Source organism: Chionomys nivalis, chromosome 4 (assembly GCF_950005125.1).
Source record: "Chionomys nivalis chromosome 4, mChiNiv1.1, whole genome shotgun sequence".
Classification (NCBI taxonomy): domain Eukaryota; kingdom Metazoa; phylum Chordata; class Mammalia; order Rodentia; family Cricetidae; genus Chionomys; species Chionomys nivalis.
The window spans coordinates 111,987,792-112,002,558 of record NC_080089.1 but is presented as its reverse complement, the minus strand read 5'-3'; the positions used below and the strand labels follow the sequence as shown (position 1 = coordinate 112,002,558).

The 14,767-nt window shown below is 46.2% G+C and overlaps 1 protein-coding gene across 2 annotated transcripts in view; it reads left to right on the top strand.

The window, feature by feature from the left end:
• The window catches only part of Tgfbr2 (transforming growth factor beta receptor 2), a 90,587-nt gene that overhangs the window by 19,453 nt on the left and 56,367 nt on the right, over positions 1-14,767 (top strand). The window lies entirely within an intron of this gene.

Genomic DNA, 14,767 nt, shown 5'->3' with positions numbered 1-14,767 from the left:
AGAGAGAAGGAGGGTCAAGAGTTCAAGTTCAAATATCTGGTCAGCCTCAGTTACAGGAGCCCTGTCTCAAAATACCAAAATAAATAAATAGACAAATAAATGAAAACATATAACAGATAGCTAGTTGCTACCGTTCTGTGGCTCCCCCGCCCCGCTTCCCGGAGCTTCAGGTGCCCAACACATCAGTGAACACAAGCATCTCTCTGTAAGAAGAGCAGGTCCTTACCCTGTCGATCTAGAAGGCAATTGTTATTTTATCTACCCTTCCCATATAGCTGCTTAATTGTGAATCTTCACAAATAAAGACATGGAGAAGAATAAAGGTGTTTCAGAGGCTGAGCAGGAGTAGGAGAGACACCCAGGGTGCCATCAGATTGCTTGGATAGAAAACAAGATTGAGTTTGAGGGTTAGCACAGCCCCTGTACAGCTACAGCATTTCCAAAGGACATAGGATAAAGAATGACCCGAAGGGCTGAGGCTATGGCTCACTGGTTAAGAGCACTGGCTGCTCTCAAGGACCTGAATTCAGTTCCCAGCACCAAGTCCAATGGCTAACAACCACCAGTAACTAGAGCTCTGGGCGGGGGGTGGGGGGGTCCCATGGTCTCTTCTGGCTTTCCTGGTGCTTGCACACACACACACACACACACACACACCACACACACATTCATAATAATAACAAATAATAAAATGAATTCCTTTTCAAAGAAGAATGACCTTGGCTAGCAGACAGTGTACGTGACCTGCGTGACCTGTGAGGTGACCAAGCTAATAGGCAGTCCCAATTTTCCACAGATTGCTTTGCAGAAGTGTTACTCTGAAAAAGGAGAAGTTGAGTCATGATATTTTATTTAATTTTCGTCAAAGCATGAATTAAGCGAGCTCTGGGGACAGTGGCTTCATTCTCTCCTATGCCACCAGTCCTCTGCAGGGCGAGGTTCCTGCGGTTTGAGTGAGCTGGAGGGGCCTCGTGATCCTCCTTCCTGCTGCAGGTTTTCCATTAGGGTCGGGCTTCCTGAAGTAATGACTGGATTAATGGATTTATGGTAGAATTGGCAACGTTTTCCTCAAATTCTTAGGGATTTCACTGTTACGTTTTATGTACTTCCTTCTTTAAAAAGATTGCATATTTTTAAGTCTTCCAGAATAATCCTTTTCACATAATCCTTAAAAATGACACGTACATACTGATTCTTGTATTAAGGAAGGAGTCACTGCAATAACAACAACGCTAAATTTGAGCATTTCAGAAATGGCCCTTCTTCAGATTGGGATAGAGGTAGTGCACAAAGGCTAGGGAAGGGAATTCCATTGCAGGGAGAGAGTGGCTTAGGATGCATCATGTTGGCGTTGTAACCGCGTGCTTTTTTTTTTTTTTTTTTTTTGGTTTTTCGAGACAGGGTTTCTTTGTGGTTTTGGAGCCTGTCCTGGAACTAGCTCTTGTAGACCAGGCTGGCCTCGAACTCACAGAGATCCGCCTGTCTCTGCCTCCCGAGTGCTGGGATTAAAGGCGTGCGCCACCACCGCCCGGCTCGCGTGCTTTTTTCTGAATGACAAATTTATACACCGCTGTCAGCTCTGAACTGAGGAGCCGTTTTCTATTGACTAATTAGGAAGCTGGTAGAGTCCATGACCATCATGATGGGGAGCAGGGCAACAGGCAGGCAGGTATGATTCTGGAGCAGTGACTGAGCGCTTACATCCTGAGAAAACAACCACCAGGCAGAGAGAAAGGGGAGTAGGCCTCATTCAGCCCCTAACACACCTCCTCCAACAAGGCCACACCTCTTAATCTGTCCTAAACAGTTTGGCCCTTTTTCATTCAAACTACTACAAGGTTCCAAGAAATTTAAGCCAGCCTTGAACTCTCCACTCTCCAAGTAGGCAAGAATGACCTTGAACAACTGTTTCTCCTTCCTCCACCTCCTGGCTGCTGGGATTACAGATTTACCCTGTCAGGACTAGTTTATGGGAAACTGGGGATCAAACTCAAAGCTTTGTATGTGGAAGGCAAGTACTCTACCAGCTGGACCACATCCCCAGACCTCGAGACACTTTCTAATTTTTAAAATTATTTGTATTTAATTTATTTATTTATGTGTATGGCTGGTATTTGTGTGTACACATGCATGCGTAGGGCAGAAGACAAACGAACTTTTGGATGTTAGTTTTATTCTTTTCTTTTGTCATGAGGATCCTTCCTGGTGCTTGAACTCAGGTCATCAGGCTTAGAGACAACGCCCTTGACCCACTGAGTCATCTCACCAACCTAAGACACATTTTAGAAGTTCATTTCTCTTGGGTGGGAAGGGACTCATAGGGATGAACATCTGTTGAGAAGCTAGAGGCAGCTGCTGACTGCAGGGTTGAGGGGATGGGGGGGATGAAGTTGCTTTCTTCACTGGTGAGACCCATGCTAGGTTGCTGAGGCTACAGTGCAGAGTCCATATGTGTTCAGACAACACTAACTGTCTCTATCCATCCACCCATCTGTCTTTCCGTCTGTCTATCTACCTACCTACCTACCTACCTACCTACCTACCTACCTACCTATCTGGAACTAGGACATAAGGTGGAAAGGAGACGGGAAAGGACCTAAGAAGAGTTGGAAAGTGAGAGGTGGGTTTGATCAAAACAAGATACATTCATGAAAAGAAAAAAAAAATAAGCAAGCAAACAAACAAACAAGCATAACAACAACAAAAACTAAAGAGAGAAATTCAGCTTCATCAGGAAATTCTCCACTCCAATTTTTCAAATGAATCTCCTCATGTCCTGCTGGGAGGACTGGCTAAGGAAGTTCCACCCTTTCCAAAGATCAGAACTGGCAGAATTCCTTCTGAAGAATATGCCCAGAGTGATCTTTGAAGAAGAATGTTCACAGTGAAAATGAACGGCCCTGGGCACATGTGTTTATCCTCCCTGCCTCATCCCCAAACAGGATCAGAGGTTGAGTCATAGGAAGATGTTTTGGGTTGGGCCTGACCACACCTGCAAACAACTCTGGAGGTGCTGTATCCTGGCGGAGTGCTGTGCTCCAGACACTTAGAGAAGCGCTTGTGGGCACTGCTCACGGTCCAGCCCCGATGCACTTCCGTCTATTAAATTCACCACTCTGTAGAGACTGCAGCTCTCTCCCCCTCCCACATGTATTCTTAAATGTTACTGGCTTTAGTTCATCTTTTTCATTGTATGTGTATGAGCGTTGTGTCTACATGCATGTATGTGTACCATGTGCATGCCTGGAGCTCAAGGAGATCAGAACAGGGTGTTGGATCCCACGGATCTGGGGTTACAGATGATTTTTGCTGGGACTAGAACTTGGGTTCACTGCAGGAACAGCTAATGTGTGTGTGTGTACATTTGGATATACACGTGTGTGTGGGGGGGTGTGCCTGCACATGCATGTTCATTCCATTGCAGGCTGAAGAACAACTTCCAGGGTCTTCCTTAGAAATGCCTTCTACTTTCTTTGTGACACAGGCCCTTTCACTGGCCTGGTGCTTGACAAGTATGGTAGACTGGCTAAGGAGCAAACCCCAGGACCCTTCTTTTTCCAGCTCTCCAGCCCTGGGAATGTAAGCCCACACCTCCATGTCGATCATCTTTTCATAGGTTCTAAAGGTCGAACTCAGTCCCTGAGCTTGCACAGCAAGAATGTAACCAAGTGAGCAATTCCCTCAGCCCAGCCCCAAGATTTTGTCCTTTGCTGAACTGTGTTTCATTTCCAAGCCTGGCTGTACATCCAAATCATCTGAGAAGTTTTAAAGTAATCCCGCTGCCTGAGTCAACCCGTACGTTCTGGCTCACTGGCCTGAGCAAGGCCTTGGCTTCATCTCAATCTCAAAAAAAAAAATCCCTAGATGCTTCTGATGTGGAAGCCAGGATAAAAAACACCGATTCAGCCAAACCCAGTGAGAGTACAAATAAGTAGGTGCCCAGGAATGGCAAGATATTTAGGCAGTACCCATAGTAGAGGAACGCCATTTCCTGGGTGCAGCCGCTCCCATTCATTGACACTGTAGCAAAGACAAACAAGAAGACATCACAGCACAGCTGTGCAAGAATAAAGGTTCTTTTATTTTGGAGACATCCATAGAATGGTGACTTCCTCGGAGATGGGGTGTAGCTCAGTTGTCTAACATGTGTGAAGCCCTGGGTTGCTTCCCTAGTGAGGCTCCAATGGGGTGGGAAAGCAAACGTTTGTAACCTCAGCTTTCTGGAGGGTGAGGATTCCAGGATCAGAAAGTGATCTTAGCTGTAGAGTGAAGGGGAGGCCACGATTTCCTGCTCTTGATGCCTACCTGGGAGATCTGGGGGAGGCAGAATCAGAGTAGAGTCTTGCACTGACCCTGGGCCTGCTGGTTCCATTAGGCGAAGCCAGCTGGCCTACCAGCCCCCAAGAGTCTCCTGTCTTTGCCTCCCAGTGCTGGAATCACAGGCACGGAATGCTGTGCTTATTTAAGTTGGTGGGTGCTGGGGATCGAACTCAGGATCACCATGGCTGCATGACGAGGGCTTTACTGACTGAGCCATTTCTCCCGCCCATTAAACATCCTTTGAAAATGACATGCAACCATTGGCTATTGGGATCTTTTCACATCTCACTCTCCTTAGATCTAAGGGGGCATGACAGGGACAGATTAAATTCTTTGTTTCCCTCTCTCCCTGTGCTCTGTAATAATAGACAGCTTCTGTCTGGTCATCTAAGGCGGACAGTAAAGTGGTTGAATATATATTCTAACTCTCCTGCTTTGTCGGAGAAATGAATGTCAGCCAGGCTGCTTTTATAATGTAGGATCTTAGCTGTCATCTGTGAAGGGCCCTAAAAACAGTATTGTCAGACAAGGGAGATGGCTTAGTGACTCAATGAGTAAGCGTGCTTGCTTGTAGGCTTAAAGACTTGAGTTCAAATCTCTAGCTCACTGTCAAAAGGCTGGGTGGTGGTGACTACATGTGTTTGTAATCCCAGGGCTGTAAAAAAGCAGAGAGTGGAGGATCACTGGGGCTTGTTAGTATGCAACACACATACACACACACATACACACACACACATCACATATACATACACTACACACACACACACTCATACAGCACACACACAAACACACATATATACCACATAGACACACACATACAAACACATATATGCATATATATACACATCATAACATACACACATGCATATATATATACCAGCTCACACACATGCATACATACATACACATACAAACACACCCATAATACAAACACACATAAACCACAATACACACACATACACATATAGACCACACATACATGCACACACAGAGATATTCATGTACAACCACACATGCATTACACATACACATGCACATATACCATACATATGCGCACACGCGTGCACACACACACACCTTTATAGAAGGCTATAAGAATAGTATTGGTGGGCTGGAGAGATTGCTCAGGGGCTCACATACTTGTATAAGCATGAGGACCTGAGTTCAGATTCCCTAGCACCCACATAAAAACCAATCATGGTAGCTTGTGTCTGCCATTCCAGTAGTCTTTGCTGAGGTGGAAAGAAGGAAAGACCAGAGAATTCCCTGCAGCTTTTCCTTAAGGTGGAAGGCTAAGGCCGACATCCGAAGTTGCCCCCTGACCTCCACGTGCTTATTTCTGCACACACACACACACACACACACACGCACGCACGCACGCGCGCGCGCACACACACACACACACTCACAGAGGTTAAAAACATGGTATTGTTATGTGGGAGTAGAGTGTGTATCCAGTCTCAGCCTCTATGTATAGGGCAGTGGGGATAACGGGATTGTAAGCAGCTCAGACGAATCTTGGACAAAAAAGCAAAAGATTGGAACAGTTGTGGGGTTTAGAAGGCACACAGGGAAGGCTACGGGAGGGGTGGAGTAGAAGACAGCATGATAGCCTGTTTGTATGAGAAAACCATAATAAAACGCACAGCTTTGTATATCAACTTTAAAAACCTCTCCTGGAGACACAGGAAAGGAGAGAAAAGGCAATGGAGGGAAGGTTGAGAAGTCTCAGGGTGAGGAATGCCTGCTTTTAACTGGGCCTGACTTATATCAATGCATCCAGCAGAGAACTGGCTTCCCTGGGGCCTTGGGGATTCCCCCTGTGAGTTGGTCACCTCTCTTCTTCTGTCCTGGGAGCTCAGCAGTCTTTGGCAGACTATGGCTGAAACTCTCCCAAAAGCCTTCCATTTTAAAAAAGCCAATATTTTTTCTGAAATATTAATTTCCTCGCTCTAGGCTGCTGTGGGCTTTGACTGGAAGCTTAATCTCCATGCCTCGGTTCTGCATTATGTTTCTGTCATTGAAATGGGGCTTAAGGAGAATTACTTGATACCTTGGCAAGCCTCCCTATTTTAAACAGTCTTTTATCTTGCGGCCAGGGATTTGCATTTGGAGAGGCTAGGCCAGCTGATTCCAGCCCTGGCAGGTTGCGACTTGTTGCAACTCTTGTTCTGCCCATTTCTCTTGCTATTAGAACCTTCTGGCCATGCCACTCAGGGCTTATGGGTTTAGCAAGGAGTGCTAGTCCCTGTCGTTAATTGTCTTCTGCTTTTGCTCCACCAGGGACACCAAGGCCAGAGTCAGCAAACCACCTAATAGAAGCCACATTCCCCCGGGGGCAGAATTCCATCCCACTGCCTGCTCTTTTCTTGAGGTCTTTGTTTATTATTGGGGGTTTTGTTGTTGCTGTGTTTTCATTTGCTTGCTTGTTTGTTTTGAGACAGGGCAGAACTCAAACCCAGGAACCATTAAACCACTCCCTGGCTCCCTTTTTGAAACGGTGCCACAGTGGGCCAGGTCCACTGGCTGTTAGCGCCAGGAATCTACCTGGATCTCCTCACTAGCACACAGATGACCATCAAATACTAGGCTTCTTCTTATTTTTTTACATAGATTGTGGGGATTGAACTTTGGTCCACATTCATACGAAGCAAACCCTTGACCCAGTGAGCTGTCTCTCCAGGCCCTGGGAGGTCTTTTCCTGATGAAAATCTCTCTGTTGTTCATGTGACATGTGGCTAGCGTGACACAGAACTGAGTATGTAATTTTATTTACCCATTTTTTTTAATTAATGGTGGCCTTGAACCCAGGGCTTCAAGTGTGAGCGATAATAGCTATCACTAAGCTACTGCCCAGCCTGATGTTACTTATCTTAATTTTAAGGGTAGTTTGATGGTAGCTACCTTGCAGCTTGGGATCCTGCCCTTGACCTCAAGACCTCAGAAAGGTACTTCTTGCCAGAGGCCATTCTGGGGGCCTCTCTGCAGCCTGGCTCCAGGACCTGACCACTTCATGGCCAGCTCCTGAGGGAAAGCCGTTCTCCTTGACTTCTACCCCAATGTCCTCTCCGCTGCTAATTCTGACTGCTGAAACCTTCAGCTGCTTGTCTTTTACAAATTATTCACACCCTTGTATCTGGATTTAACACGCCCCTCCCACCTCTATTGTCTCCTTTCCCCTGTGAACACATCCCAATTCCTTGAACAACAACTATAAATATGATTTAATTTTTTAGAGATTAGATGGATTTGGCAGAAGATGACTTTTTTTTTTTTCTTGAAACCTAAAGATAGGATATAGGAAGGGGGTGTCACTGGACTTGAGAGAACGATCAACAAGTGTGTACCAAGAGCCAGCCAGGGCGGCAAGGCCAATGTTGAAGATGCCCAGAGCAGCCAGGAACTAAAGCAAGTCTGTTGAAGTTGAAGACCGGACTCAAGTCATAAATCAGAGGCAAATTTAAGGAAAGGGTGAGAAGCTGGTGATGGGTGTTTGCTATTTAGAAGGATTTATCAGAAATAGCCTGGGGTCATGCCTCATCTTGTAAGTGCTCAAGCTTGGGAACCAGGGTTCTGCTTCCCCACACACAAAACTGGGCGTGGTCATAGGAGCCTGTAACCCCAGCCCTGGGGAGGCAGATGCAGGAAGATTCTTGGGGCTTACTGGCCCGAGAGTCTAGCTAAGTCAGTGAGTTTCAGGATATGAGAGATTAGGTGGGGGGTGATAGAGGAAGGCCCCAGATGCTGATGCCCAGCCTGCATGTGCACACATGAAAATTTACGGACACACATACAACACATGCACAAGACTTTAAAGAAGGAAAGAGCAGCCTGTTGGTAAGGTTCTATTTGAGCAGAGGCTGGGATCAAGGCACAAAGAGGAAGGGCTGTGGAAGTGAGAACACTGCAGTGGGGTACCCCAAAGCTGTGCTTGTCACTGCCATGGCTTCCTTCCTATAGTCACTTTTTTTTTTTTTTTTGCATTTATTTGTGCGTGCTTTTCCAGTGAGCTTCACAAGGGTTGAGAACTAGTTGGCCTGACTGGTCTGGAAGAGAACCTGACTAGGTTAAGGCTGGTAGGACCCGTCCTACCCAGATACATTCATTCATTCCTTAGTCACTTCCAGCCCTGAAGTCCGCTCTCTCTCCAGCGGGAAGACGGTTTCTGAGCAAGTTATTTGAATGAGGGTCCAGGTGAAAAGGTCAAAGTTAAGTTAATGGTAGAGCTTCCGTAAAAAGATCTTCCTCAGGGGTCTGAAGCAGATTGGGGTGATAACTCAGTTCAAGGATAAAGTGTTTGACAGGCAATCCTGAGGTCCTGAGTTCAGTCCTCAGAACCCATGCTAAAAACAAACAACAATGAGAAACTGGTTGTGACAAGATCCTGGCACCAAGGCAGAAACAGGCGAATTTCTGGGGCCCACCGTGCAGCCAGCCTAGCTAAATAGGTGAGCTTCCGGCCAGTGAGAAACCCTGTCTCAAATAAGCAAGGGGGGAGGGGTGTTATCTGAGGAGCAACCCCCAGGATTGTCATCTGTCCTTCACACAGACGGGTACACACGTGACCACGCGGTTACGAGCACGCAGGTGCCTGCACAAAGGTGTCTGTACTTAATTAATGATCCAGCCTCAGCTCCTTTGCCATCACAGCACAAAAGGCTAAAAACACCAACTTAGCAACTTCAGTGGGGATTGTTATCGTTTTGGTTTGGTTTGGTTTGTGGTGACTGGGGGTGGGGTAGCTGTTGGAGGGCAACCTCCTGCAAGTTTCAGTTGCTTCCCTGGGGAGACCTGTGTGCCCTGTGTTACAAATCACATTCCTGTCAGAACAGTGAGCAACGCCCAGCCCAGGGAAGGCAGCCACCAATGGCTCACTTTCTCATCCCCGCCCTCTGTGAGAAAACCAGCAAAATAGCCCAATTTCAGGGCAGATTCTCAGATTTCATTTCAAATTTCCTGCCCTTTGTTGTCTTTTCTTGAAGTCTGAACCATGCTGGAGCCTTGATTCTTTTTCTTCTGACTTCGTCTGCTTGGAAACCACACAGGGGAAGGCTCCAAGGGGCCTGGTGCTATCTCAGAAGCCGAAGTGGATCTGAACTCACAGTCGGCCTTCTGAAGCCAGCCTGTCAAGCAGAGTTTGTCGGCTAGAAATGACCATTGTTTTAATACCTCGTCAGAGCCACACAGAGGATTGTTGTGGCTTTCATTTCCTGAGAGAGGGCTGTATCTCTGGCCTTCAAATTGCACTGAGAGGAGGGAGATCAGCTTGACTAAGTGGTATACAAGAACGGATTCACATTCAGTTTTGACTTTCAATTCCATTGATATTTGTTGGACGGGCTGGGGATGTAGCTCAGTGGGGAGAAGGCGTACTTAGCACACATGATGCTCTGAGAGTCTTCTCCAGAACTCCAGCGAAGTGGATGAAGTAGAGCACTGGCCAGGGACTCCAGCACTCTGGAGGTGAAGGATTAGAAGTTCAAGGTCTTCAAAGGCCAGCCTGGACTACCTGAGACCCTGTGTCAAACAAAACAAAGCAAAGCAAAACAGCCAGGAAGATGGGATGGGTATGATGGCTCAGGGAGCAAAGGTGCTTGGTGCCTAGCCTGCTCCTGGAGTCGGTCTGCGTGAGGGAAGAAGAAAACCCCGTTCTTACAAGTTGCATAGCACTATGGCACATGTACACAAACAGTAAATCAATATTAGAAACAATCTAGAATGTAATATATATATTGAGCCCATATAGATGGTAGAGCCAGGGCTGGAGTAATCGTCACTTCCCTGCAGTGAACAGACACTTCCAACTGGTTGTCTGAGCCAACTGGAGCAATAACTAAACCACACCCCTCCTCTGGGAAACACGACAGCAGACATCAGTGATTGATGGTGTACTAGCTGTTTATATGCAATCGCCCTGGGCTTCATCATCACCTATCACTCAAGCCGAGGCCAGAAGGCATCAAGTAGACGCTGATACTAAGGCTTAGTGTGTTTGAGATTCTTACAGGAAATGACTTGCTCTGAAATGGAGCTTCCTCCACGGCCCTGAAAAAAAAATGAAGGAAATGCCTACAGCCTCCTTTGTCACTTGGCAGAATTTCCCTTCCTCTGAACTCGTGATAGCCAAATGACACTCTGTGTTTAGTCCCCGGAGCCTGCTCAGTTGCAGTGATTCGGGTTTGTGTGTGAGCCGTGGGTGGGGACAGAGAAGTTGTAGAGAGGGAGTCTCATGCAACAAACAAAAAGAACACAACGTACAGTGACTCACTTGAGCTCCATGGCTCCCTTCTCTTTGTCTATGCACATCCATGAGTTAGTGTGTGCTTATGTGTGCTCTACTGTGTGGGGGAGAGAGGACAGCCTTGGGAGTTGCCTCTCTTACACCACACGGGCCTCAGCAAGCGAACTCTACTTGTCAGGCTGGTAGCAAGTGCTTTTATCTGTGGTACCATCTTGCCCGGTTCACTTTGTTTGGTGAGTCCCAGCTTACTGCTTCAGTAGGCTGGCTGGCCTGTAAGCCATGGGGGTCTGCAGTCTCCACTTTCCCAGCATTGGGATTACAATCATGATTACAAGCGTGCACCACCACACTCGCCTTTTTTATGTGGGTTTTAGCAGTCAAACTCGGGTCCTTATATTTGCATGGCAACAGTTTACCCACTGAGTTGTCTTCCCAGCCCAAACCCCCTTTTCCTTATAGGCTAATGCATAGCGTCCTCTTCTGTGGGGCTGAGGCCAAAACACTTAGATTTCCTAACTCTTGGAAGTTGAACTGAGAATGCTTTCCAAAACGAACTAGACCTCCAAGATTATCGTAGATGACTGAACTGTTTGGTTCATGAAAAGACAGAGTTGAGTGGCTAGTTGCCCGGGCACCCGAAGCCTGGTTCGGAGCCTTTTCTACTTTAGCCTGCTTGTGTTCCCAGCTTGCTGAACTCGTCTTCGGAGCAAATCAGAAGGCAGTATTATTCAATTAGCCTTCATGCACGGAACTTGCTTGAGGAGAGAGTAAAGAATTGCTTTCTGTCTATCTGGCTGAGTGGAGCACCTCTCACCTGGATACCTGAGGATGTGCTATGTAATGTTGCCCACGTTCCTTTCCAATTCTCTGACTGGCTACGAATCGAAGTGTGTCTTTAAGAAAACTGAACACATATAATTTCACCTCAGTATTTGAGAGTCACAGTTTTAAGGTGCATTATCACCTTGTCGTGTTTGTATATCAACTCTCTGATTAGCATGTTACCAGGTGGATCAGTTCTCACCTGATAAGTGTGCAAGCAGCCAGTAGAGGGCCTCTCACTGGATCGTGGCTCTTACGTTGTTGGTTCCTGCCGGTAATGAACAATCTTAACAAACAAACAAACACATCTAGGAATTGTACGCAGGGCCTAGTGCGTGTAAAGTAGCTGTCACACACAGCGTGTGCACAGCTCAGAGCAGTTGCTTTGGTTCTAGAAGGGTTGTTTAAACATCCTTGAAAATACTTATTATTAGAAGACAGAGGTTGCCCCTTATAGAAGAGATTAGACATGCCTTGTATTTTAGCTAGAACTTTCCCTATGCTGCCAAACTCCTAGCATGTAGCAGCCCCTAGACAGGTGGAACTACAGGATTAGTTTCCTAAATTATGACTTTATATTTGGTCTAAAACCTTCATTAATCTGCTAACCTCGGAGACCCCTCCCCCTAACCTCAGAGACCCCTCCCCTAACCTCAGAGACCTCTCCCCTCTAACCTCAGAGACTCCTCCCTTCTAAACTCAGCCACTCCTCCCCTAGAGCTCAGAGCACCCTCTTCTCCAAGCCCAGACACTCTTTCTACCCTGCTACCGTCTATAATAGCAAGGTTCTCTAGGCTGTTGCTAGGTCTCTTGTCTCAGCTCCTCCTGTGGTGATGGCCAGCATCCCTGAAGGAGATTCATCTGGAATCCACCCTGGCACAGCTCTCTGTTGCACCTGGGAAAAGTATAATTTGTGATTCTGTTTTCCTTGTTAAATGTTTTGAAGTACAGCAGCAATAGTGCATAGCGATGCCATTCTTGTCTGTCACTCAGACTTCCAGAAACATTTGTCAGGGTCCTAAATCTGCTGCCTCCCATTAACACACAGGGACAGATTGACCACAGTCTTCATTATCTTGTCGCTGTTTTCTAACATTAGTTTTTTGATTTATTTATTTTTACATGTATGAGTATTTTGCATGTAAGGGTAGCATGTGCGTGCTTGTGCCTGTGGAGGTCAGAGAAGGTCAGAAAAGAGCATCAGATCCTCTGGAACTGGAGTTACAAATGATTCTGAACCACCTTGTAGATGCTAGGAATCACTCCTGGGTCCTCTTCAAGAACAGCAAGTGATCTTAATTGCGGAGTCATCTCTCCAGCCCCCTCTTGCCATTTTTTCCTATAATTTTCCTCATGGAGGGACTATTGTATGGAGTATTACTTATCCAAAGAGAGGGCTGAGCATTTTCACACATTCTTCTTGTGTGTTCTCCATTCTAACCCTGCAAGGTACCTTGCCATTACTCAGAAAATAGAGGTTGCAAGAGATTGAATGGATGTTGTCCATGGCCGTACAGGAAGTCCAAGGCTGAGCCTAAAATCCCCCTTGGGCTTAGTTAACTGTGAACTTGACACAGACAAGAGCCATCTGAGATGAAAGCCTGCTTGAGTAACTGCCTAGATCAGGTTGGTCTGTGGGCATGCTCCTTGCAGATGGTCTTGCTATTAATCGATGCTGGAGGCCCCAGGCCACTGAGGATGACATAATCCCTAGGCAGGTGGTCCTGGACTGTGGGAAGAAGCAAGATAAGCATGAGTCTGTGTGAAATAGCACGCAGCCTCTTCATTGGTTTCTGATGTGAGTAAGTTCTCCAGTTGGATCAATGCTGTGTAGAATAGCAAACTGGCCTGCCTGCACACTCCTGCTTGGAGTTTTATCCCTGACTTCCCGCAGCGAAGGACTGTGACCTGGAAGTATAAGATGAAATAAACTCTTTGCTTCCCAAGTTGCTTTTAGTCAATGTTTGATCCCAGCAATCTAAAGGAAGCTAGAGCGGTTCTCAAATCGTTGTCCTCAGAGTGCTGGGCTTCATTCACTGTGCCGTCGACTGTAATCATCTTCTAAAGAAAGTGAGGTGATGACCAAAGACCAGTCTAAAAAGAATCCCACTGTAAGGCTTGGGATTTAGTCTGGTAGAGAAGAGTGCTGTGGGCAAGCAGGAGGACATGAGTCCAAATCCCAGACACCTATGTAACAAGCTGCACTACTAAGGGACATTTTGTTTTTTTATTCTCTCTCTCTCTCTCTTTCTCTCTCTCTCTCTCTCTCTCTCTCTCTCTCTCTCTCTCTCTCTCTCTCTCTCTCTCTGTATGTGTGTGTGTGTACATGTCAGAGGTCAGCACTGAATGTCATACCTTGGAAACCATCCCCCTTTGGAGTTGTTTTAAATGTTTAATATTTTCTCCCATTATGGTGTCCTGATTTGGGAACAGGTAACCCAACAAGATGAGAGAAGAGAGAGAGAGAGAGAGAGAGAGAGAGAGAGAGAGAGAGAGAGAGAGAGAGAGAGAGGAAAAGGGGAAGGATGGAGAGGAGGAAGACAGAAGAGGGAGAGAGAAAAAGACAGTTCTGCTCAACCCCAGAGATAATCTAAATCCCTTCATTTACCAAACCGGGAGAAAGCCAGGAAACTGTACTAGGGAGGTTTTGGAGTTGCTTGGTTTGCTAAACGAAAAAGGAAGGAAATGAATTTCAGTTCAGTTATTTGATGTTTGGGACTTAAAAGAAAATGATCACTTTTCCATTCATCTAGTTTCTTTTATTCTATATATGGCTTCTTTAAAATGTCCTGTCGAATATATTTTTCAGAAATCTTCAGGGACAGCTGTTTTTACCCCCTCAGATTAGTCCTTTTGAAATACTTGCTTGGTGAATATAAATTTGTGTTTATGTGCTTTTCTTGAAAGAGCTGTAGTGACTACTAAACTTTGGAGCTATTAATGAAAGTTGCTGAAACCCTTCGGGCCAAATTCTCCCGGGAAAAGCGGTCGCATAAGCTTGGGTGCACACGAAGAAGTGACTGTCCCTCCACCCCAGCCCCTTTACAATAGCCTTCATCTTAGTGACTTTGAGCTGGAGCCACAGGAAGGTGGTGTACAAGTGGCTTATTTATCCTCCTTTACCTTGGACATTTTAAATGAGGCATAGAGTTTATACAAATCTTTTCACAGACAAATAATGAATTTTCCTCTTTAGATGGGTAAGATCTGGGCTTCCGCTTCTGTTATTCCGCTTCTGCTGGGGCTTATTCCTCTCCTCTTAGTCTTCTTGTATTCCGTAACTCTGATTTTGCCCAAAGTCAATCTTATGAACAGTGGCCAACCCTAACGTATCATGTGACCTCCAGGTGAGAGACTCAGCCAGCTGGCGAATTTGCCCAGTGA